This window comes from Chiloscyllium plagiosum, unplaced genomic scaffold (assembly GCF_037043375.1).
Source record: "Chiloscyllium plagiosum isolate Xiang-an unplaced genomic scaffold, Cpla_swu_hap1 HiC_scaffold_48, whole genome shotgun sequence".
NCBI lineage: Eukaryota > Metazoa > Chordata > Chondrichthyes > Orectolobiformes > Hemiscylliidae > Chiloscyllium > Chiloscyllium plagiosum.
In genome coordinates, this window is record NW_028270186.1 from 22,076,852 (window position 1) to 22,102,772 (window position 25,921).

A 25,921-nucleotide genomic window follows, 5' to 3' on the forward strand; every position below is an offset into this window, starting at 1 on the left:
TTTGAACATTTAGCCATGTCATTTACAAGTGGTCCCGGATTATGGTACTGTAATGAATGAAATGATTAATGAGAGGGTTAGATGCAAACATTACAATTCATAACAGCACATTAACAAATTCAAATAAACAATGAGGTGATAACACATAATTAACTTGTGGGAAATGCTTCGGTATTTTACTGTCTCATAACAGCCATGGTGTGACAGGTGGATGATCCTACAGTTGTTCCCAGTTGGCAGTCTTCAGCCAATTCAATTCACTCCACATGATATTAAGAAACAGAACATAGAACAGTACAGCACAGTACAGGCCCTTCAGCCCACAATGTGGTGCCCAGCATTTATCTTAATCTTAATCTTACACACCTCTCAATTTACTGCCGTTCATGTGCTTGTCCAGCAATCGTTTCAATGTCCCAAATGTCACTGACTCAACTAACACTGCTGGCAGTGTATTCCATGCATCTCCCTCTGACATCTTCTCTATACCTTCCTCCAATCATCTTAAAATTATGACCCCTCGTGACAGCCATTTCTCCCCTGGGGAAAACTCTGGCTATCTATTCTACACTTCTCATTGACTTATACATCTCTATCAAGTCACCTCTTTTTCTTTCTTCCTTCCTTCTCTCCAAGCTCTCTCCACCTCTGAGTTATAGAGTCAGAGATGTACAGCACGGAAACAGACCTTTCGGTCCAACCCGTCCGTGCCAACCAGATATCTCAACCCAATCTAGTCCCAACTGCCAGCACCCGGCCCATATCCCTCCAAACCCTTCCTATTCATATACCCATCCAAATGCCTCTTAAATGTTGCAATTGTACCAGCCTCCACCACATCCTCTGGCAGCTCATTCCATACACGTACCACCCTCTGTGTGAAAAAGTTGCCCCTCTCAGCCGAAACCTATGCCCCTCTAGTTCCGGACTCCCCGACCCCAGGGAAAGACTTTATCTATTTATCCTATCCATGCCCCTCATAATTTTGTAAACCTCTATAAGGTCACCCCTCAGCCTCTGGCACTCCAGGGAAAACAGCCCCAGCCTGTTCAGCCTTTCCCTATAGCTCATATCCTGCAACCCTGGCAACATGCTTGTAAATCTTTTCTGAACCCTTTCAAGTTTCATAACGTCTTTCCGATAGGAAGGAGACCAGAATTGCACACAATATTCCAACAGCGGCCTAACCAATGTCCTGTACAGCTGCAACATGACCTCCCAACTCCTGTACTCAATACTCTGACCAATAAAGGAAAGCACAACCAAATGCCGCCTTCACTATCTTATCTACCTGTGAGTCCACTTTCAAGAAGCTATGATCCTGCACTCCAAGGTCTCTTTGTTCAGCAACACTCCCTCAGACCTTACCATTAAGTGAATAAGTCTTGCTAAGATTTGCTTTCCCAAAATGCAGCACCTCACATTTATCTGAATTAAACTCCATCTGCCACTTCTCTGCCCATTGGCCCATCTGGTCAAGATCCTGTTGTAATTATAATAAAGCCCCTCCAATCCAGGCAGCATCGTGGGAAATGTCCTCTGCACCCTCTCTAAAGCAAACACATCCTTCTGATAATGAGGCAACCAGAATTGCACAAATGTGGTCCAACCAGGGTTTTTATAGGGCTGCCGCAAAATCTCAGTTCTCACTCTCAATCCCCCTGTTAATGAAAGCCAAAACATCATACACCTTCTCAACAACCCAGGCAACTTAGGTGGTTACTTTGAGGGATCTATGTATGTGGACCCCCAAGATCTCACTGTTCCTCCACACTGCCAGTAATCCTGTCTTTAATCCTGTATTCGGCATTCAAATGCAACTCTCCTTAAGGAATCACTGTCCATTTATCCAAGTTGAACGCCATCTGCCATTTCTCAGCCCAGATCTGCATCCTGTCAATGTCTTGTAGCTTGAAATAGCCCTTGACACTCTCTACAATAACATTGAACTTTGTGTCATCGGCAAACATGTTAACCCGTCCTTCTGCTTCTTCATCCAAGTTATTTATAAAAACTACAAAATGTAGATGAGAATGTGTATCGGGTATGAGCAGGTAGAGAAAGAGTTAAATTCTGAGTTTTGTGAAACTAGAGGTTCAGCTGAGCATGACCCAGATCAGATATGAACTTGCAGTTGACAATGTGGTGTTGGAGGCAAGGTCAAAGGTTAACAAGGTGGAAAGGAATTCATTATGTACAGCCATTTAATATACTGAATGCTTCCAATGTCGTAATGTCAGTTTAACAAGGTGAAATAAGATTCAGGGTGTATAAGATTCTGAAAGGGGGAGGGCGAACAGCCAGAAATCGTGTTACATATTGGCACCAATAATATAGCCAGGAAAAGGATCGCGGATATAAAAAGTGATTTCAGGGAGTTAGGGTGGAAGCTGCAAAGCAGGACGAACTGAGTAGTGTTCTCAGGTTTACTACCGGTGCCACGAGATAGCGAGACGAGGAACAGGGAGCGGGTGGCTGCGCAGCTGGTGTAGGAGGGAGGGCTTCAGGTATGTAGATAATTGGAATGCCTTCTGGGGAAGGTGGGACCTGTACAAGAAGGATGGGTTGCATCTGGACTGGAAGGGGACCAATGTCCTGGGTGGAAGGTTTGCTTGAGTGGTTCAGGAGGGTTTAAACTAGTATGGCAGGAGGTGGGAACCTGAGCTATATACCGGAGGTGAGAGTTGATGGAGATGAGGCAACAGCAAGAGGTAGTGCAGCCAGCGGGAAGGAATTTCCTGGGAAAGAACCAAGGGATCAGTTAAAGTGTGTTTGCTTTAATGCAAGGAGTATCAGGAATAAAAGTGATGAGCTTAAAGCATGGATCAGTTCCTGGTGCTATGATGTTGTAGCCGTAACAGAGACATGGGTTTCTCAGGGGCAGGAATGGTTGCTGGATGTTCCAGGGTTTAGAATATTTAAAAAGAATAGGCGGGGGGACAAAGAGGAGGGGGTGTAGCACTGCTAAGCAGAGAGGGTATCACAGCGACATTGTCGAGGATGGTCTGCCTACTGAGTCAGTATGGGTGGAAATTAGGATCAGTAAGGGAGCAGTCACCTCACTAGGGGTTTACTACAGGCCCCCCAATAGCAGAGAGATTGAAGAAAGCATAGGTCGGCAGATTTTGGAAAAGTGTGAATGTAGTAGGATTGTTGTAATGGGTGACTTTAACTTTCCCAATATTGATTGGAACCTCCTTCGAGCAGATGGTTTGGAAGGACCTGTTTTTGTAAGGTGTGTTCAGGAGGATTTCCTAACTCAGTACGTTGACAGGCAGACGAGGGGAGAGGCCATTTTGGATTTGCTGCTCGGCAATGAGCCGGGGCAGGTGTCAGATCTTGCAGTGGGAGAGCATTTTGGGGATAGTGACCACAACTGCCTCACATTCTACATAGCTATGGAGAAGGAGAGAAACAGGCACAATGCGAGGATCTTTAATTGGGGAAAAGGAAAGTATGATAATATCAGACGTGAGTTGGGAAGCATGGACTGGGAGCAATTGTTCCATGGAAAGGGTACTATAGAAACGCGGAGACTGTTTAAGGAACAGTTGTTGCGAGTGATGCACAAATGTGTTCCTCTGAGACAGGCAAGAACGGGTAAGGTGAAGGAACCTTGGATGTCGAGAGCGGAGGAGCTTCTCGTCAAAAGAAAGAAGGCAGCTTACGTAAGGTGGAGGAAGCAAGGGTCTTGCTCAGCTCTAGAGGATTACAGGCAGGTGAGGAAGGAGCTCAAAAATGGTCTGAGAAGAACCAGGAGGGGGCACGAAAAAGGCTTGGCAGGAAGGATTAGGGGTAATCCAAAGGCATTTTACACGTATGTGAGGGATAAGAGAATGATCAAAGAAAGAGTAGGGCCGATCAGGGATAGCACAGGGAACTTGTGTATAGAGTCTGAGGAGGTAGGGGAAGCTCTAACTGAGTTTTTTGCTTCTGTCTTTACTAAAGAAAAGGACCTTGTTGTGAATGAAATCATTGAGGAGCAGGTAAGCATGCTGGAACGGATAGAGATTGAGGAAGCTGATGTGCTGAAAATTTTGACAAACATTAAGATTGACAAGTCGCCAGGGCCAGACCAGATTTGTCCTCGGCTACTTTGGGAAACGAGAATTGTGATTGCTTCGCCGCTTGCAAAGATCTTTGCATCCTCGCTGTCCGCTGGAATCGTACCTGAGGACTGGAGGGAGGCAAATGTAATTCCTCTCCAGGAAAGGAAATAGGGAAATCCCTGGCAATTACAGACCACTCTCTGCGTAAAGAACCTGCCTCTGACGTCTGTCTTAAATCTATCACCGCTCAATTTGTAGTTATGTTCCCTCATACAAGCTGACATCATCATCCTACGAAAAAGACTTTCACAGTCGACCCTATCTACTCCCCTGATCATCTTGTATGTCTCTATCAAATCCCCACTGAGCCGCTGCCTTTCCAATGAGAACAGACCCAAGTCTCTCAGCCTTTCCTCAAAAGACCTTCCCTCCAGACCAGCTGGATCCACAATGAATTGTAGACCAGTAAGCAGGCAAAGTGGTGTTCTGGATCCCGAGAAATTTCAGGATTGTGATAGCAGATTCATTTCCATGTATGAAGCCTGACTAGTAAGGGAGATGAACTCTGGGTGTGGCTGCGAACATGGGACTGCTAGGGTATCATAGCTATGACAGCAATATGGCTCCAACAGGGAGAGGACTGGCAGCTTAGTGTTCCCGAGTTCAGGAAGAATAGAAGGGGAGGCAAGACAGGAGGGGGAGTGGTATTCTTGATTAGGGAAAACATTATCTCTATACTTTGAGAATATATTCATGAGGGATCATCCAGTGATGCTGTATGGATGGAACTGAGAAAAAGGGGGTAGTTCACTTGTGCCCACTGACCTCAATCTCAAGTAGTCAGCTGGACATAGAGGAACAAATAGACTCTTTCAGTCCAACCCGTCCATGCCGACCAGATATCCCAACCCAATCTAGTCCCGTCTGCCAGCACCCGGCCCATATCCCTCCAAACCCTTCCTATTCATATACCCATCCAAATGCCTTTTAAATGTTGCAATTGTACCAGCCTCCACCCTTTGATAGTTCATTCCAGACATGTACCACCCTCTGCATGAAAACGTTGCCCCTTAGGTCTCTTATATCTTTCCCCTCTCATCCTAAACCTATGCCCTCTAGTTCTGGACTCCCCCCACCCTCAGGAAGAGACTCGTGGCTATTTATCCTATCCATGCAACTCATTTTTCATAAACCTCTACAAGGTCACCCTTCAGCATCCGTGTTCCAGGGAAAACAGCCCCAGCCTGTTCAACTACTCCCTTTAGTTCAAATCCTCCAAACCCTGACAACATCCTTGTAACTCTTTTCTGAATCCTTTCAAGATTCACAATATCCTTCCTATTGGAAGGAGTCCAGAATTACATGCGATATTCCAAAAGTGGCCTAACCAATGTCCTGTACAGCTGCCACATGACCTCCCAACTCCTGAACGTAATACTCTGACCATACCAAACGCTGCCTTCACTATCTTATCAACCTGCGACTCCACCCTCAAGGAGCTATGAACCTGCACTCCAAGGTCTCTTTGTTCAGCAACACTTCCTAGGACCTTACCATTAAGTGTATAAGTCCTGCTCAGATATGCTTTCCAAAAACCTTGCATTTATCTGAATTAAACTCCATTTGCCAATTCTCAGCCCATTGGCCCATCTGATCAAGATTCTGTTGTAATCTGAGAAAACCTTCTTCGCTGTCCACTACACCTCCAATTTTGACGTCACCTGCAAACTTACTAACTACACCTCTTATACTCACATCTAAACCATCTTACATAAATCACAAAAATTAGTGGACCTAACACCGATCCTTATGACACTCCACTGGTCACAGGCCAGTTTGCAAAGCAACCCTCCTTCACCACGACCACCACCACATTCCTTTTGCACCAGTTCTGATCCAAATGGCTCGTTCTCCCTGTATTCCATGAGATCTAATCTTGTAAACCAGTCTCCTATGGGGAATCTTGTTGAATGCCTTACTGAGGTCCATATAGATCACATCCACCATTCTGCCCTCATCAATCCTCTTTGTTGCTTCTTCAGAAAACTCAGTCAGGTTTGAGAGACATGATTTCCCACGCACAAAGCCATGTTGGCTCTCCCTAATCAGTCCTTGCCTTTCCAAATAAGTGTACATCCTGTCCTTCAGGATTCCTTCCAACAACCTGTCCAGCACCGATGTCAGGCTCACTGATTTATAATTCCCCGGCTCATCCTTATACAGTGGCACCACATTAGCCTACCTCCAGTCTTCCGACAGCTCAATGGTGAGTGTCGATGATACAGATACATCACCAAGGGGCCCAGCGGTTACTTCCCGAGCTTCCCAAAGAATTCTAGGGTACACCTGATCAGCTCCTGGGGATTTATCCACTTGGATGTTTCAAGATATCCAGCACTTCCTCCTCTGAAATAAGGGCATTTTTGGAGATGTCACTATCTATTTCCCTACATTATGTATCTTCCGTGTCATTTTCCACAGTAAACACTGATGCAAAATACTCGTTTAGTATCTTCCCCCATCTCCTGTGGCTCCACACAAAGGCTGCCTTACTGATCTTTGAGGGGCCCTATTCTCTCCCTAGTTACTCTTTTGTCCTTCATGTATTTGTAAAAACCCTTTGGATTCTCCTTAACTGTATTTGCCAAAGCTATCTCATGTCCCCTTTTTGCCCTCCTGATTTCTCTCTTAGGTATACTCCTACTGCCTTTTACTGTAAGGATTCATTCAATCTATCTACCTGACATATACTTCCTTTTTCTTAACCCAAACCTCAATTTTCTTATTCATCCAACATTCCCTATACCTACCAGCCTTTCCTTTCACCCTAACAGGAATCTACTCTCTTTGGACTCTCGGTATCTCATTTCTGAAGGCTTCCCATTTTCCAGCCGTCCCTTTACCTGCGAACATCTGCCCTCAATCAGCTTTTGAAAGTTCTTGCCTAATACTGTTAAAATTCCTCCAATTTAGAACTTGAACTTTGAAATCTGGTCTATCCTTTTCCATCACTATTTTAAATCTAATAGAATTATGGTCGCTGGCCCCAAAATGCTCCCCCACTGACACCTCAGTCACCTGCCCTGCCTTATTTCCCAGGAGTAAGTCAGGTTTTGCATCTTCTGTAGTAGGTACATCCACATATTGAAATAGAAAATTTTCTTAACGAATCCTTCTCCATCTGAACCCTTAACACTATAGCAGTCCCAGTCTATGTTTGGAAAGTTAAAATCCCTGGCATAACCATGCTATTATTTTTCTAGATAACTGAGATCTCCTGACAAATCTGTTTCTCAACTTCCCTCTGACTATTAGGGGGTTTATAAATACACTCCCAATAAGGTGATCAAACCTTTCTTATTTCTCAGTTCAACCCAAATAGCTTCCCTGGATGTATTTCCAGAAATATCCTCCCTCTGTACAGCTGTAATGCTATCTCTTATCAAAAATGTTACTGTCCCATTTCTTTTGCCTCCCTTTCTACACTTACTGTAGCATTTATAGAGTCATAGAGATGTACAGCATGGAAACAGACTCTTCGGTCCAACCCGTCCGTGCCGACCAGATATCCCAACCCAATCTAGTCCCACCTGCCAGCACCCGGCCCAGACCCCTCCAAACCCTTCCTATTCATATACCCATCCAAATGCCTCTTAAATGTTGCAATTGTACCAGCCTCCATCACTTCCTCTGGCATCTCATTCCATACACATACCACCCTCTGTGTGAAAAAGTTGCCCCTTAGGTCTCGTTTATATCTTTCTCCTCTCACCCTAAACCTATGCCCTCTAGTTCTGGACTCCCCAACCCCAGGGAAAAGACTTTATCTATTTATCCTATCCATGCTCCTCATAATTTTGTAAACCTCTATAAGGTCACCCCTCAGCCTCCGATACTCCAGGGAAAACAGCCCCACCCTTTTCAGCCTCTCCCTGTAGCTCAAATCCTCCAAACCTAGCAACATCCTTGTAACTTTTTTCTGAATCCTTTCAAGATTCACAACATCTTTCCCATAGAAAGGAGACCAGAATTGCATGCGATATTACAACAGTGGCCTAACCAATGTCCTGTACAGCTGCAACATGACCTCCCAACACCTCTACTTATAACTCTGACCAATAAAGGAAAGCATACCAGACGCCTTCCTCACTATCCTATCTGCCTGTGATTCCACTTTCAAGGAGCTTTGAACCTGCACTCCAAGGTTTCTTTGTTCAGCAAGACTCCCAAGGAGTTAAGTGTATAAGTCCTGCTCAGATTTACTTTCTCAAAATGCAGCACCTTGCATTTCTCTGAATTAAACTCCATCTGCCACTTCTCATCTCATGGGCTAATAGCCCATCTGATCAAAATCCTGTTGTAATCTGAGGTAACCTTCTTTGCTGTCGACTACACCTCCAATTTTAGTGTCATCTGCAAACTTACTAACTGTACATCTTATAGTCACATCCAAATCATTTATGTAAATGACAAAAAGTAGAGGACCCAGCATCGATCCTTATGGCACTCCACTGGTCACAGGCCTCCAGTCTGAGAAGCACTCTCCACCACCTCCCTTTGAGCCAGATCTGTTTCCAAATGGCTATTTCTCCCTGGATTCCGTGAGATTGTATCCTGGAACATTAAGTTGTCAGTCCTGTCCATCCCCGAGCCACGTTTCTGTAATTGCTATGATATCCCAGACCCATCTTCCTAAACATGCCCTGAAGTTCATCTGCTTTACCTGTTAGGCCTCTTGCATTGGAATAAATGCAGTTTAATTTATCAGTCTTATCTTGTTCTCTGTTTTGTCCCTGCCTGCCCTCACTGTTTGACTTGCTTCTTTTCTCAACACTACCAGTCTCAAATTGATTTCTTTCCTCACTCCCTCCCTGGGTCCTATCCCCCACCCCTACCGTAATAATTTAAATCCTCCTGAGCAGCTCTAGCAAATCTCCGTACTACTATATTAAACTCCTTCCAATTCAGGTGCAATCCATCATTCTTGTACAGGTCACTTCTACTCCAGAAGAAATTCCAATAATCCAAAAATGTGAATCCTTCTCCCATACACCAGCTCCTCAGCAATGCATTCATCTGTTTTATCCTCCTATTCCTACCCTCACTAGCTCGCAGCACCAGGAGTAATCCAGATATTACTACTCTTGAAGATCTTCTTCAATTTCTGCCTAACTCTCTATATTCTCCCTTCAGAATCTCATCCTTTTTCCTTGCTATGTCATTGGTTCCAATGTGTAGAATGATCTCCTGCTGGGCTCTCTTCCCCCTTGAACATTTTGCACCTTCTCTGACACCAGGGAAGCAATGCACCATTCTGATTTTTCACTGCTGACCACAGAAACGTCTGTCTGTACTTCGGTGTAGAAAGTCCCCTAACACAATTGATCTCTTGGAACCCGACGTACCCCTCATTGCATATGTAGGGAGATCACAGGGTTATCTAAGGTAACAGGGGATTTTAACTTTCCAAAGATAGGCTGGGACTGTCATCATGTTACAATTCAATGGGGAGGACTTCAAGAGTATTCAAGAATGTTTTCTCAATCTGTATATTTCCTGCCCATCTGAACAGCTCATCTACTGTTTCCTTTGCTCTCAATGTGGTCTCCTTTACATTGGGAGGCAGGCTCCTTTGCAGAATGTTTGAGAGAACATCTCTGGGACTCGCGCACCAAACACCCCACCGCCTGTGACTGACAACTCCAATTCCCCCTCCATCTCCCCCAAGGACATGTCGGTTTTTATTCCACATAGCAAATGGGATCTCGACATCTCATCCAGGGCTTAGCGGCTGGTGCCTCTGGGAAAGTGAACTGAAAATGCTGCAGGTCCACATGCAGTCAGAAAGATTGCTTTTCATCTGTCTCAATGTCATTTGCCTGGAAAAATCACATTCTTTCCAAGTACTGGGTCCAGTCTTTGACAGCAAGATCAAATGTGTGAACCTTCCCAAATAGAGGCATAATGCCAGAAATTCATACCCCAACTTCAAGATGACAGATGCGTGCCAATGTTCTTCAGGTACGTCTGTTTTTTCCCCCTTTGGTACAGAGGCCAGGTCCCATCACTAAGTTAACCTTTATTTACTCATACACAGGAGTTGGTCCGCAAATAAGGAGGTTATAACCTCTTCGTTCTATTGGTCAGCCAAGGCTTTCCTGCTTGGGGTTGTTAACCTGGGCCAATCAAAATCCAAATGACTGTGTCATTTAGGTGTGGCAACCATTGGGGCAGTGGTTAAGGAAGTGAAATGCTTTTTGGCTGTCTTCTATCCACTGAACTGTTTTGTACATCAATAAGTCAGTGAGTGCAGCAACCACGCTGCTAAAATTGGGTATGAACTTCACATAAACATCATACATGAAGAGAACAATACAATGTTTCCTATTATCAATCCCCAATAACCGATGTTTTTCACATCCCGTGGGGCCATCTGTTCGTGTGCAATAACATGGTCTAGGAACATGGATTAGGCTTTTGTGAACTCACTGTTCGCCAAGCCTGCCTTCCAAAGTTGATCAAACAATTCTGAAAAATGCTGTAAGTGTTCCTTTCACATGTGACTCAAAGTCACCAGGTCATTGATGTACACCACACAATTGGGTAATCTACAAATAATTTTATTTGTTAGTCTTTGGAATGTGGCTGGCGCAGTGAGAGTCTTTTTTGGCAGTAATTCGCATAGCCTCACAATATATAACTCACTCTGAGATATTGTAAATGTGGAAGTGGTTTTTGTAGCCTGAAGGTCATTTTAGAATTTTAAACCTAGCTAAGAGAAATCTACAACTAACGTTTTGACAATTATGTCACTGACTGACCTGACGTTGCATAGAAAGAAAGTGTCATTGAAATTAACAATAATTATCTCCATTATGTATCCCTGCAACAAAGTATTGGGAAGCTGTCTGTATGCATTGCAAGTTATTTAACCATTACAAATACCTATCCAGTTTTTACTTCGAGGATAAAGAGGGCTTACTAAAGAATTAGGGTCCATTCCTGATTAGCCCCTGTTGTGTTTCCTCATTTTACAGTGCCTTTGTTGATTTAAAAGTTTCACTATGATACCAAAGTATTTTCTGTATAATTAACGAAACATATTTTATCTATGGAATGCCGTTAAATCAGTAATGAAAATACGTGTTCACACACACAACTTAAACAGTGACTCTTTGAGATACATTTTGGGAAGACTTCCAGTCTATCCAAGTAGGCCATCTAGTGGCTATTTTATCTTATTATGGCCATTCTTGGAAAGTTATAAAGACTGTGTAAAGACTTAAAATTTAATGTATTGCAACTATTTGCTCTCAAATGCTTCTGTGATATATCATGAGTAAAGTTGGTCAATACTGAAGGTCTGTTTCTGAAGTTTTCTTCAACAGATTTGGCATAGTTTTGGCAGGATCCCTTGTTTACGGGACTTCATACAAACTTCATTTTCTAAAATTATATGATCTGTTTTTAAAATTATAGAATTGGCTTTGATTTATTATATGGTTTTTTTTGAACCGGCTGTCTGCATGATCTAAACTGAGCCAAAGTAGTGGTCCCAGATTGGTAAAATTGGGGAAAAAAGTCAAAGTAGTTTGGAAAGAATGTTGTTGGTATATATTTAAAATTATAGCAGACCTTGAGAATTTGACTACAGTGCTGGTGTTTTTGTGTGGCCGGCTCTTGTTTTGTCCGTTTTAGTTTAGTCTGTACTTTGTCTTTGCCTGTTTGTATTGTTTGTTTATTCATTTGTTAACAGGTCTGTGGGATCACTGAAGTCCAAACATGCCAGTGAAGGGCTGTCCCCAGGGAAAAGCGAACCTTGCCCTTTGGAGGAGGGTGGTCTGGGTCTGTTTGCTTTTTTTGAAAACACAAGCACCATGGTAAATATGTTCAAATCAAAAGTAAGATAGAGGATACCCTGGTCCCAACCAGGTCACCGGCTGATATTGATTGAGAACTGAAATGTACTACTTGTTAGATATGGGAGTTTAAAGAGAGTTTAAGGTTACTGTGGATTATATCTGCCATAAATGCTGCTGGCTGCGAATCTTATTAGATCGAATGGATCGGTTGGAGAGACAGTTAGAAGCAATGAGGAATATGCAACAGCAACAGTATGCGATGGATGGCAGTTATAGGACGGGGGAAAGTCTCAGATACAGTCACATAGATGGGTTAACTCCAGGAAAGGTAAGAGCGGTAGGCATCTAGTGCCGGAGTCTTTTGTGGATATATCCATTTCAAACAGGTATGCTGTTTTGGAAAATGTAGGGGATGATGGATTCTCAGGAGAACGTAGCACGAACAGCCAAGTTTCTGGTATTGAGACTGGCTCTAATGCAACGAGGGGTACATCAGGTTCCAAGAGACCAATTGTGTTAGGGGATTCTCTAGTTCGAGGTACAGACAGATGTTTCGGTGGCCAGCAGCGAAAAAGCAGAATGGTGTGTTGCTTCCCTGGTGCCAGGATCAAGGATGTCTCAGAGAGGGTGCAGAATGTTCTCACGGGGGGAGAGGGGTCAGCAGGAGGTCATTGTCCACATTGGAACCAATGATATAGGAAGGAAAAAGGTTGCGATTCTGAAGGGATATTACAGAGAGTTAGGCAGAAATTTAAAAAGGAGGTCCTCAAGAGTAATAATATCTGGACTAGTGAGGGCAGGAATAGGAGAATAGAGCAGATGAATGCATGGCTGAGGAGCTGGTGTATGGGGGAAGGATTCATATTTTTGGACCAGAGGAATCTCTTTTGGGGTCGAAGTGACCGGTACAAGAAGGACTGATTGCACCTAAATTGGAAGGGGACTAATATAAAGGAAGGGAGATTTGTTAGAGCTGCTCGGGAAGATTTAAACTAGTAAGGAGTGGCGGTGTGACCCAGGGAGATAGTGAGGAAAGAGATCACTCTGAGACTGGTACAATTGAGAACAGAAGTGAGTCAAACAGTCAAGGCAGGCAGGGACAAGGTAGGACAAATAAATTAAACTGCATTTATTTCAATGCAAGGGGCCTCACAGGAAGGCAGATGAACTCAGGGCATGGTTTGGAACATGGGACTGGGATATCATTGCAATTACAGAAACATGGCTTGGGGGAGGGGCAGGACTAGCAGCTTAATGTTGCAGAATACAAATGCTACAGGAAGGATAGAAAGGGAGGCAAGAGAGGAGGGGGAATGGCTTTTTTGATAAGGGATAGCATTACAGCTGTGCTGAGGGAGGATATTCCCGGAAATGCATCCAGGGAAGTTATTTGGGTGGAAGTGAGAAATAAGAAAGGGATGATCACCTTATTAGGATTGTATTAAAGACCCCCCCCAATAGTCAGAGGGAAATTGAGAAACAAACTTGTAAGGAGATCTCAGCTATCTGTAAGAATAATAGGGTGGTTATGGTAGGGGATTTTAACTTTCCAAACATCGACTGGGACTGCCATAGTATTAAAGGTTTAGATGGAGAGGAATTTAAGTGTGTACAAGACAATTTTCTGATTCAGTATGTGGATGTACTACTGCAGAAGGTGCAAACCTGACTTACTCTTGGGAAATAAGGCAGGGCAGGTGACTGAGGTGTCAGTGGGGGAGCACTTTGGGACCAGCGACCATAATTCTATTAGATTTGAAATAGTGATGGAAAAAGGTCTCAAAGTTAAGTTCTAAATTGGGGAAAGGCCAACTTTGACGGTATTAGGCAAGAACTTTCGAAAGTTGATTGGGGGCAGATGTTCGCAGGTAAAGGGCCGGCTGGAAAATGGGAAGCCTTCAGTAATGAGATAACGAGAATCCAGAAAAAGTATATTCCTGTCAGGGTGAATGGAAAGGCTGGTAGGTATAGGGAATGCTGGATGAGTAAAGAAATTGAGGGTTTGGTTAAGAAAAAGAAGGAAGCATATGTCAGGTATAGACAGGATAGATTGATGGAATCCTCAGAAGAGTATAAAGGCAGTAGGAGTATACTTAAGAGGAAAATCAGGAGGGCAAAAAGGGGACATGAGATAGCTTTGGCAAATAGAATTAAGGAGAATCCAAAGGGTTTTTACAAATACATTAAGGACAAAAGGGTAACTAGGGAGAGAATAGGGCCCCTCAAAGATCAGAAAGGCAGCCTCTGTGTGGAACCACAGGAGATGGGGGAGATACTAAATGAGTATTTTGCATCAGTATTTACTGTGGAAAAGGGTATGGAAGATATAGACTGTAGGGAAATAGATGGTGACATCTTGCAAAATGTCCATATTACAGAGGAGGAAGTGCTGGATGTCTTGAAACGCATAAAAGTGGATAAATCACCAGGAGCTGATCAGGTGAACCGAGAACTCTGTGGGACTCGAGAGAAGTGATTGCAGGGCCTCTTGCTGAGATATTTGTATCATCGATAGTCACAGGTGAGGTGCCGGAAGACTGAGGGTTGGCTAACATGGTGCCACTGTTTAAGAAGGGTGTAAGGACATGCCAGGCAACTATAAACCAGTGAGCCTGATGGTCAGTGGTGCAATCCTGAGGGACAGGATGTACATGTATTTTGAAAGGTAAGGACTGATTAGGGAATAGTCAACATGGTTTTGTGTGTGGGAAATCATGTCTGACAAACTTGAGGAAGTTTGTTGATTAAGTTTTTTGAGGAAGTAACAAAGAGGATTGATGAGGGCAGAGCGGTAGATGTGATCTATATGGACTTCAGTAAGGCGTTCGACAAGGTTCCCCATGGGAGACTGATTAGCAAGGTTAGATCTCACGGAATGCAGGGAGAACTAGCCATTTGGATACAGAACTGGCTCAAAGGTAGAAGACAGAGGGTGGTGGTAGAGGGTTGTTTTTCAGGCTGGAAGCCTGTGACCACTGGAGTGCCACAAGGATCGATGCTGGGTCCTCTACTTTTTTTCATTTGCATAAATGATTTGGATGCGAGCAAAGTTTGCAGGTGACACCAAAATTAGAGGTGTAGTGGACAGCGAAGAGGGTTACCTCAGATTACAACAGGATCTTGACCAGATGGACCAATCGGCTGAGAAGTGGCAGATGGAGTTTAATTCAGATAATTGCGAGGTGCTGCATTTTGGGAAAGCAAATCTTAGCAGGACTTATACACTTAATGGTAAGGTCCTAGGAGTGAACAAAGAGACCTTGGAGTGCAGCTTCATAGCTCCTTGAAAGTGGAGTCGCAGGTAGATAAGATAGTGAAGAAGGCGTTTGATATGCTTTCGTTTATTGGTCAGAGTATTGAGTACAGGAGTTGGGAGGTCATGTTGCAGCTGTACAGGACATTGGTTAGGCCACTGTTGCGATATTGCGTGCAATTTTGGTCTCCTTCCTGTTGGAAAGATGTTGTGAAACTTGAAAGGGTTCAGAAATGATTTACAAGGATGTTGCCAGGGTTGGAGGGTTTGAGCTATAGGGAAGACTGAACAGGCTGGGGCTGTTTTCCCTGGAGCATCGGAGGCTGAGGGGTGACCTTGTAGAAATTTCCAAAATTATGAGGGGCATGGGTAGAGTAAAAGGCAAATTCTTTTCCCTGGGGTCGGGGAGTCTAGAACTAGAGGGCATAGGTTTAGGGTGAGAGGAGAAAGATATAAAAGAGACCTAAGCGGCAACATTTTCACACCGAGGGTGGTACGAGTGTGGAATGAGCTGCCAGTGGAAGTGGTGGAGGCTGGTACAATTGTAACTTTTAAGAGGCATTTGGATGGGTATATGAATAGGAAGGGTTTGGAGGGATGTGGGCTGGGTGCTGGCAGGTGGGACTAGATTGGTTTGGAATATCTGGTTGGCATGGATGGGTTGGACAGAAGGGTCTGTTTCCATGCTGTACATCTCTATGCCTCTAAATGAAATATGAGAGAGTGGAAAGCTAGCCAGGGACATAAAACATGACAGAGCAGTACAGGCCCTTTGGCCCTCTGTTTCCACAGGTCAGCACAACCATCTGAAGCCATCTAACCTACACTATTCCATTCTCACCCATATGCTTACCCAATGCCAATCTAAGTGCCCTTAAAGTGTGCGAGTCTACTACTGTTGCAGGCAGTGCATTCCATGCTCTGACTACTCTGAGTAAAGAAACTACCTCTGACATCTGTCCTGTATCTATCATCCCTCAATTTAAAACTATGTCCTCTCATGCTAGCCATCTCCATCAGAGGAAAAAGCCTCTCACCCTACAACCTATCTAAACCTCTGATTGTCTTATGCCTCAATTAGGTTGCCTGTCAACCTTCTTCATCTAACAAAAACAGCCTCTGGTCCCTCATAAGACCTTCCCTCTATACCAGGCAACATCTTCTGAACCGGTTCCATAGCTTCCTATAATGTGGTGACCAGAACTGTACGCAATACTTCAAACGTGGCCACACCAGAGCTTTGTGCAGCCGCAGCAGGATCGCATGGTTTCTAAACTATCTATTCAATTGCCCAATGTTATTTTCTAAATGGCTAGGACAAATCTGTCTCAGTATGTCCAGACTTTAATGAATTTGGCATACGGAACAGATTTGGGCAACTATCGAAGACTCCACTGTATTTCTCCTGGGTCATGGATAAATGCAGAGTCACAAACAATTTGCCTTGTTTTTTTTTCCTTTTTTCAGAGTCAGTCCTTAACTGAGGTGATTCTAATCTCTTGGTGACTAGTCTTTATTTAATTTCCACCACCAGGAAGTACATTTGCCTTGTAATTATAGAATTACAAGTGGGACGGTTGAGAGGTTTTGCTCAGTTGGTTAAGCAGCTATGCCAAAGTTTGAGGCTCCACTCCCGAAGTTTGACTATTTTGGAACGTGAATGCCTCATTACCCTTACGAGCAAGGAACACACAAAAGTTAAAACAAAACTGGGATAAGAACAAAGTTGGAAAGGGAGGGAGAAAAAACATTTTCTATAAATTATATTGACTAAAATAAGTGATCAAAGGAAACAGAGAAAGAGAAACTGATTCAGCGCTGCTTGGTTTGAATACACATTTGCTTGTTTGATTAGATTAGATTCCCTACAGGGTGAAAACAGGCCCTTTGGCCCAACCAGTCCACACCGACCCTCCGAAGAGTAACCCACACCCAGACCCATTCCCCTCTGACTAATGCACCGAACATTATAAGCAATTTAGCATGACCAATTCACCTGACCTGCACAACTTTGGACTGTGGGAGAAAACCGGAGCACCCAGAGGAAACCCACGCAGACATGGGGAGAATGTGCAAACTCGACACAGACAGTCGCCCAAGGCTGGGATCGAACCTGGGACCCTGACGCTGTGAGGCAGCAGTTAGCACTGTTGTGTTTTTGTTCCGTGGAGCTCGAAATCTGTTTTGAATTTAATTGTAGTGTTTGAATTTAAGATGATCTCTTTTAAAGGATTTTAAGGAACCATCAGTGATTATGTAATGCAAATTTGTACAAATAAAGGTAATATTAATGAAATATTAACCCACCCATTTTCTTATAGACTATGACTGCCCTACTGTAAATTTCTAACTAGTCCTTTTTTTTGTTTTCATGAAAGCTAATCTTATTTGTGAATACAGAGTGCCAGTAATAGTGAATAAAGCTATCGGTTTCCCTTCCTCACTGAGAATTGAAGTTTCAGTTCAACGTTATTCTGTACAAATCATATTAACAATAGCATCTTTGTTACATGTGTTTTTGGATTAATAATTATTTGGGCATAAGAAGCATTTTGTTACCATGAACCTTACCACACTCAAAAGCAAATTCATGAGTAGACAAGGCTTCTATCAATGTGGCTGCAGTCATTTCACAGCCTATAACAATACAAATGAGCAATGACCTAATCAGAACCGCTTCAAAAACAAATTTGGGACTTAAAGCAAGAGACTAGAACCAGGCAATTACAATAAGAAACTGCACATTTTATATTCTAAAATTTGGGATTTGAATAAATGAATTTCCAGCATATATTAGACAATAGACAATAGGTGCAGGAGTAGGCCTTTCTGCCCTTCGAGTCTGCACCAACATTCAATATGATCATGGCTGATCATCCTTAATCAGTATCCTGTTCCTGCCTTATTTCCGTAACCCTTGATTCCACTCTCCTTGCGAGCTCTATCCAACTCTTTGTTAAATGAATCCAGAGACTGGGCCTCCACTGCCCTCTGGGGCATTCCACACAGCCACCACTCTCTGGGTGAAGAAGTTTCTCCTCATCTCTGTCCTAAATGGTCTACACCATATTTTTAAGCTGTGTCCTCTGGTTCAGCACTCACCCATCAGCAGAAACATGTTTCCTGCCTCCAGAGTGTCCAATCCTTTAATATTCTTATATGTCTCAATCAGGTCCCCTCTCAGTCTTCTAAACTCAAGGGTATACAAGCCCAGGCGCTCCAGTCTTTCGGTGTAAGGTAGTCCTGCTATTCCAGGAATTGACCTCGTGAACCTACGCTGCACTCCCTCAATAGCCAGAATGTCTTTCCTCAAATTTGGAGATCAGAACTGCACACAGTACTCCAGGTGTGGTCTCACCAGGGCCCTGTACAGCTGCAGAAGAACCTCTTTGCTTCTATACTCAATCCCTCTTGTTATGAAGGCCAGCATGCTATTTAGCCTTCTTCACTACCTGCTGTACCTGCATGCTTACCTTCATTGACTGGTGTACAAGAACACCCAGATCTCTTTGTACTGCCCCTTACCTAAATTGATTCCATTTAGGTAGTAATCTGCCTTCCTGTTCTTGCCACCAAAGTGGATAACCATACATTTATCCACATTAAACTGCATCTGCCATGCATCTGACCACTCACCTAACCTGTCCAGATCACCCCGTAATCTCCTAACATCCTCCTCACATTTCAACCTGCCACCCAGCTTAGTATCATCAGCAAATTTGCTAATGTTATTACTAATACCATCTTCTATATCATTAATATATATTGTAAAAAGCTACGGTCCCAGTACTGATCACTGCGGTATCCCACTGGTCACTGCCGGCCATTCCGAAATGGAGCCGTTTATCACTACTCTGTGTTTCCTATCAGCCAACCAACTTTCAATCCAAGTTAGTACTTTTCCCCAATACCATGCGCCCTAATTTTGCTCACTAACCTCCTATGTGGGATTTTATCAAAAGCTTTCTGAAAGTCCAGGTACATTACATCGACTGGATCTCCCTCGTCCATCTTCAGAGTTACATCCTCAAAAAATTCAAGAAGCTTAGTCAAGCATGATTTCCCCTTCATAAATCCATGCTGTCTCTGACCTATCCTGTTACTACTATCCAGATGTGTAGTAATTTCATCCTTTATAATAGACTCCAGCATTTTTCCCACCACTGAAGTCAGACTAACTGGTCTATAATTTCCTGCTTTCTCTCTCCCACGTTTCTTAAAAAGTGGTACAACATTAGCCACCCTCCAATCCGCAGGAACTGATCCCGAATCTGTCGAATTCTGGAAAATAATCACCAACACATCCACGATTTCTCAAACCACCTCCTTCAGTACCCTGGGATGTAGACCATCAGGCCCTGGGGACTTATCAACCTTCAGACCTAACAGTCTCTCCAACACCAATTCCTGGCAAATATAAATTCCCTTCAGTTCAGGTCCTTCAGCCACTGTTACCTCAGGGAGATTGCTTGTGTCTTCCCCAGTGAACACAGATCTGAAGTACCAATTCAATTCTTCTGCCATTTCTTTGTTCCCCGTAATATATTCCCCTGTTTCTGTCTTCAAGGGCCCAATTTTAGTCTTAACCATTTTTTTGCCTTTCACATACCTAAAAATACTTTTACTATCCTCCTTTATATTTTTGGCCAGTTTACCTTCATACCTCATTTTTTCTCTGCATATTTCCTTCTTAGTAATCCTCTGTTGTTCTTTAAAAGCTTCCCAATGCTCCGTTTTCCCACTCATCTTTGCTATGTTATACATTTTCTCTTTTAACTTTGTATGTTTTTTAACTTCCCTTGTCAGCCACGGCCACCCATGCCTCCTCCTAGGATCTTTCTTCCTTTTTGGAATGAACTGATCTTGCGTCTTCTGCATTATACACAGAAATATCTGCCATTGTTCCTCCACTGTCATCCCTGCTAAGGTATTGCACCGTTGTACTTTGGCCAGCTCCTCCCTCATAGCTCCATAATTCCCTTTATTCAACAGAAATATTGTCACTTCCAATTGTACCCTCTCCCTCTCAAATTGCAGATTGAAGCTTATTGTATTATGGTCACTACTTCCCAATGGCTCCTTCACTTCGAGGTCTCTGATCAATTCTGGTTTGTTGCTTAATACCAGATCCAGGATTGCCTTCTCCCTGGTCGGCTCCAGCACCAGCTGTTCTAAGAAGCCATCTCGGAGGCACTCCACAAAGTCTCTTTCTTGAGGTCTAGTACCATCCTGATTCTCCCAGTCTACCTGCATGTTGAAATCCCCCATAACAACTGCAGTAACATCTTTGCGACAGGCCAATTTCAGCTCCTGATTCAACTTACATCCGACATCCAGACTACTGTTTGGGGGCCTGTAGATAACTCCCAAGAGGGTCTTTTTACCCTTGGAATTTCTCAGCTCTATCCACACTGACTCTACATTCCCTGATTTTAGGTCTCCCTGCGCAAGGGACTGAATATCATCCCTTCCAACATGGCCACCCCACCCCCTCTGCCCGTCAGTCTGTCCTTACGATAGCACGTGTAGCCTTGAATATTCATTTCCCAGGCCCTGTCCACTTGAAACAACGTCTCAGTTATCCCCACAATATCGTATCTGCCAATTTCCAAAAGAGCCTCAAGCTCATCCATCTTATTTCTAATGCTTAGTGCATTCATATATAGCATTTTTAATTTGTTGCTGCCCTCACCCTTCCCATCAACTCCTATTTCACTCAACCTTACAGCGTGATCCCTTTTTGAGTTTTCTGCCTCATTGATGCAGTTGTCTTTCTTGACTTCCCTTGTTCTAACTTTCCCTTCAATTTCCTTCTTCAACATCCAGTTTGTCCCCTCCGCCCCCACTACTTAGTTTAAATGTCGCTGTGTTGCAGTAGCAAACCTGTATGCCAGAATGCTGGTCCCTAACCTATTAAGGTGCAAACCGTCTCTCTTGTATAATGTACGCTTACCACAAAACATACCCCAGTGTTCCAAGAATTTAAATCCTTGCTTCCTGCACCAGTTCCCCAGCCACGCGTTCAAGTCCATTCGCTCCCTGTTTCTGGCCTCACCAGCCCGAGGAACTGGAAGCAAACCGGAGATAACCACCTTGGACGTCCTGATTTTCAGCCTTCTTCCTAGTTCTCCGAAGTCCCGCTATAGTATGTTCCTCCTCCTCTTCACGACATCATTTGTGCCGACATGTACCACCACCTCTGGCTCTTCACCTTCGTCCTTGAGGATTTCCTGCACTCTGTCTGTGATGTCTTTAACCCTGGCACCAGGAAGGCAACACACCATCCTTAAGTCCCGCCTGCTGCCACAAAAACCCCAGTCAGTTCCTCTCAATATGGAGTCCCCTATTATCACGGCTCCGTGCGATGTCTGACTCTTCCGCTCTGCCTCCACGCCAACTTTTGATTCACAGACCTGGCCGACTCCTAACAAAAGTCAAACTCAATAGAAAGAGAACTTGTAATTCAAAAGCTGAATGGAATATGCATATAATAAAACAATCATGATACAATTCTATGTATGCAACTCAAAGCAGATTTGAATCATTTTTTGATTCATCTTTGTTCTTAGTTAATTAACAGTGAAATGTCTCAGCCACTTGTTCAGTTTCCATCTCTCAATTAGAAAATATGGGTATATTAGTCAATATTTTTAAGCCATTTGTATTAGTCCTGGATTGCATAATCAGAATTAATTGGTAAGATAAACTTGGTTTTTATACCATTTATATATTGTCAGTGATCTTTGCTATTGCCTCATGGTTAACTTGAAGCATGGCTACATTAATCAATGCTCAAATTGAACATTGCACATCCAATTGACAGTAAAAGTAGGCAATATGATGGAAAGTGTAAGAAGCAGAAGAAGTAAAAGTGTTGTGAAAAGATTATAAATTCTACTTGGGATCCTGAGCCTATGTCTTGTATACCAACACTATTTAAGGATGGGGATGACACTGATAGGGATGAGGAATGGGGATTTTATTCCAGGATGCTTACTGAGTCCCTAACGTCTGCTGATCGTCCCGAGTACACCCCCTGATTCTAAACCTTCCTCTTACACTGAAGATGAAGTCCAGTATTGGTAACCGGCTTCATAGCCAATATCATTTGGGTGAGCGGCCTGAGCCGTCCTAAATCAAGAGCTATCCTGGGAATCCGAATAATATTAACGAACCAAGCCCCCTGAATGCATGGAGAAGCCAGCCCAATTCATTCTTTGTCTGAAGGATGGTGCAGCAAAATTCTGGGAGTGACCTGAATAAGAATGGCTTGTGTTACAAGACTAAAATAAGTAACCTGCTATCTGATGCAAGTTGCATACAACTCACAAATGAAAGAATGATGCCAGTCCTCGTGAAGTACTGAAATGCAGTTGCAAGCCTTGGGCGTTAGGAGGCATATTGCGATCAGTTTGTGGCCTGTTATGGAACATTTGCAGGTGATCAAGTCTTTAAATGAGAAGCTGACTCATCTTTGTTTAATGCTATGCCTCTGCAATGTATTCCTTCTGGTGTTGCACAATATGAACTAATCCAAGAATTTCTGGTCTTAAATGAGGTGAACGGTGGTCTTCTACGAGGATGGCTAGAACGAGACTGAACCACCATCTAGGTTACAGGTGAAACTGAATATGTCCAGCAAGCTCGCTAGCCCTCCTGACGGGTTTGACTTGAGACTGTATACTCACTGCAGGCAGAACCTCCCTCAGATGCCCACCCACTGAGCACTGCTAAGCAACCCTTTCCTTAGAGGACCCTGGCAATAGGGATACGTAGGCCCTAATATGACACCAGTAGCAGGCCCAGTAGCAAGGCGGGAATGATCAATACTCTATTACAAACTGGGCGGCACCCAGATTTTCAGAAAGCAGCTAAGAGCTGAAACATGTTTGATTTGTTTAAAAAAAGGTGACTTGCTGCAGTTCTGGAACCAACCCTTGCCTGGTGGGCACTCCTACTTGGCAAATATGAGGACTGCAGATGCTGGAGATCAGAGTCAAGATTCAAGAGGTGCTGGAAAAGCACAACAGGTCAGACAGCATCTGAGGAGCAGGAAAATCGACGTTTCGGACAAACATCAGGAAGCCCTTTTCTGTACTTTACCCAGGTCTGTTGAACTCCCTTCTACTTGTCAAGACCTTGGTTTTATGGAATTATCTCAAGTACATTGTTACAAATATCGTCTCCTAATAATAGATCTATTTAATAGGTGGACAGAAACCATCTCAACGACTGACAATACTGCTACACTGGTGTAAAAGTGGACTTGTATATGTGTATAAGTTCGTCAAAATTCTTCAAAGTTTACATTCACGGGTATGCTGAGCCTAGAATTGGGACAGGGCTTACGTTGGAGCCCAGCTGGAAAGGCCCATATCTCATTCTGCTAGTTACTCCATGGCAGTCAAGGTTAAGGGAAGACCATACTGGACGCATGGACGCCTGATGCAAAAGGACACCACCCTGAGCAGACAGTGCCAGAGGCACCAGCTCACCTGCCTGCTGCAAGATGGCCAAATTAATCACCATTCCTATCTCTGTCCTCCTCCATTATTTACACTAACTAGGCATGAGGTGAGTAGAAGAGCCAGCATAACCAACTCAATTGTATGAGATTTGCATGTTTATGCCTTTTTTTCATGTAACTCACATTTTTTTTAGATTAGATTACTTACAGTGTGGAAACAGACCCTTCGGCCCAACAAGTCCACTTTGAAGAGCACCCAGACCCATTCCCCTACATTTACCCCTTCACCTGACACTATGGGCAATTTCCCATGGCCAGTTCACCTGACCTGCACATGTTTGGTCTGTGGGAGGAAAACCGGAGCACCCGGAGGAAACCCACGCAGACACGGGGAGAATGTGCAAACTCCACACAGTCAGTCGCCTGAGGCGGGAATTGAACGCGGGTCTCTGGTGCTGTGAGGCAGTAATGCTATCCACTGTGCCACCACACACAGAAGATTAACATCTCCCGTTGCTGGATGTATCCCCTTGCACGCTCAGGAATGGATTTCCAGCTGATGAAATTAGGTAAAAACAATGACTGCAGATGCTGGAAACCAGGGTCTGGATTAGAGTGGTGCTGGAAAAGCACAACAGTTCAGGCAGCATCTGAGGAGCAGGAAAATCGACATTTCAGGCAAAAACCCTTCATCAGGAATACAGGTATTCCTGATGAAGGGCTTTTGCCCGAAACATCGATTTTACTGCTCCTCGGATGCTGCCTGAACTGCTGTGCTTTTCCAGCACCGCTCTAAGCTGATGAAAATTAACAATCACCCGAATGATCCAACTGGAGGGGGAGGTCGGTCTGAAAGGGAGTCTCACAAGTCCTTTATCTGAGGCCTAACTGTGACCATTTATGCCTCCAATAAGAAGTTCGCCTGAAAGTCTGCAGGCTATAATATGAAAAAAATATGAAGATTGGTTCCAACCTTTTGATAGAGTCCCAGCTCTGTTCCTCACGAATATGGCACGAAAGGTCCGCTCGTGGCGACCACCATCCATTTTAAATGCAACCGAAATTTGGGATGGAATGCTGGAGCAAATCTTTGTTCCTCACCCCATCCAAGAACTGAGTAATTTCCTCTGGGAGCATTCTGAAATTCCCAATAGGACTACTACAAATGTCTAGTTCAAAACCTTTGCACTGGAATTCAGACTAATTGTTTGAGCATATAATATTTGTAAGAGTATGTAATGGCACGTATTTTATTTGCGGCCACAAGGCCTACTCTTGGCTACCACTCTCCTGGACTGATAGTTGCTATCTAGGATATGTGGTTCCCCTCATTTACCATTCATGCTCCTTGCCTTTTCAACATCCTCAACCTTGTAAATGAAGGCGAGTGACTCCTTGCCATTATCCTGTCGGTAAAAACAATGACTACAGATGCTGGAAACCAGAGTCTAGATTCGAGTGGTGCTGGAAAAGCACAGCAGGTCAGGCAGCATCCGAGGAGCAGGAAAATCGACGTTTTCGGGCAAAAGCCCTTCATCAGGAATACCGCTCGGCTAATAAATGAAGTTAGATGAATGGCCTCAGTGTTTGAGGAAATAGCAAACGACATAGTGTCAGCCCTTGATCAACTTAATGTAGCGATGATAGCCATTCGCACAGTTACCCTAAAAATCAGATTGGCCTTAGGTTAGCTACGAGCTGAGCACATGTGGCATTATTGACACCAATTGTTGCACCTATATTCCTGACCCCAGCAAGAAAGTTATAAACCTTTGCCAATCACGTTCGAAATGCAGCCTCTAATTACCATGACACCAGCTTCCTTTGGGATCTTTGCAGTTGGGGGAGTGGTTGGCTAGGATCCGGGAGCACCACCCTCTGACAAGGCTTTATACTGCTTGTCATTATTTTTATTGCTCTTTTGCTTCTGAATGTTTTTATGAAGCTGTGCGCATATCAGCTCATTGGTGTTGACCTCCATTCCATTGTCCTCCCAGTTGGTCAAAAACACTCGATCAAATCCCTGCCATAAAGCAGAATTCCCAGTTGAATTCATCCCTGAGTTTGAGCCCTCTGACTGAGGGCTACTACCCGTTTGATTCTGAACCTCCGCCACTGGATAACTCTCCCAGCTCTGGCGATATTGCCCCTTTTGCAGAGACTTCAGATGCATTTTGCTTTAAAAAAGGGATTGTAGATGCAATTTTGGGGCGGCATGGTGGCTCAATGGTTAGCACTCCTGCCTCACAGCACCAGGGTCCCGGGTTCCATTCCAGCTCGGGTGACTGTG

At 43.8% G+C, this 25,921-nt stretch overlaps 1 long non-coding RNA gene across 2 annotated transcripts; it reads left to right on the plus strand.

Moving 5' to 3' along the window:
• Nucleotides 1-9,565: 9,565 nt before the first annotated feature.
• On the plus strand, nt 9,566-17,592 carry LOC148135747 (uncharacterized). 2 transcript variants are annotated; one of them, XR_015754807.1, is made up of 3 exons: nt 9,566-10,070; nt 11,806-11,929; nt 17,020-17,592. It is a non-coding gene; the product is annotated as an uncharacterized LOC148135747 (long non-coding RNA). The 2 variants fall into 2 exon arrangements; XR_015754806.1 differs by having other exon boundaries at nt 17,036-17,592.
• The last annotated feature ends 8,329 nt before the right edge of the window (nt 17,593-25,921 follow it).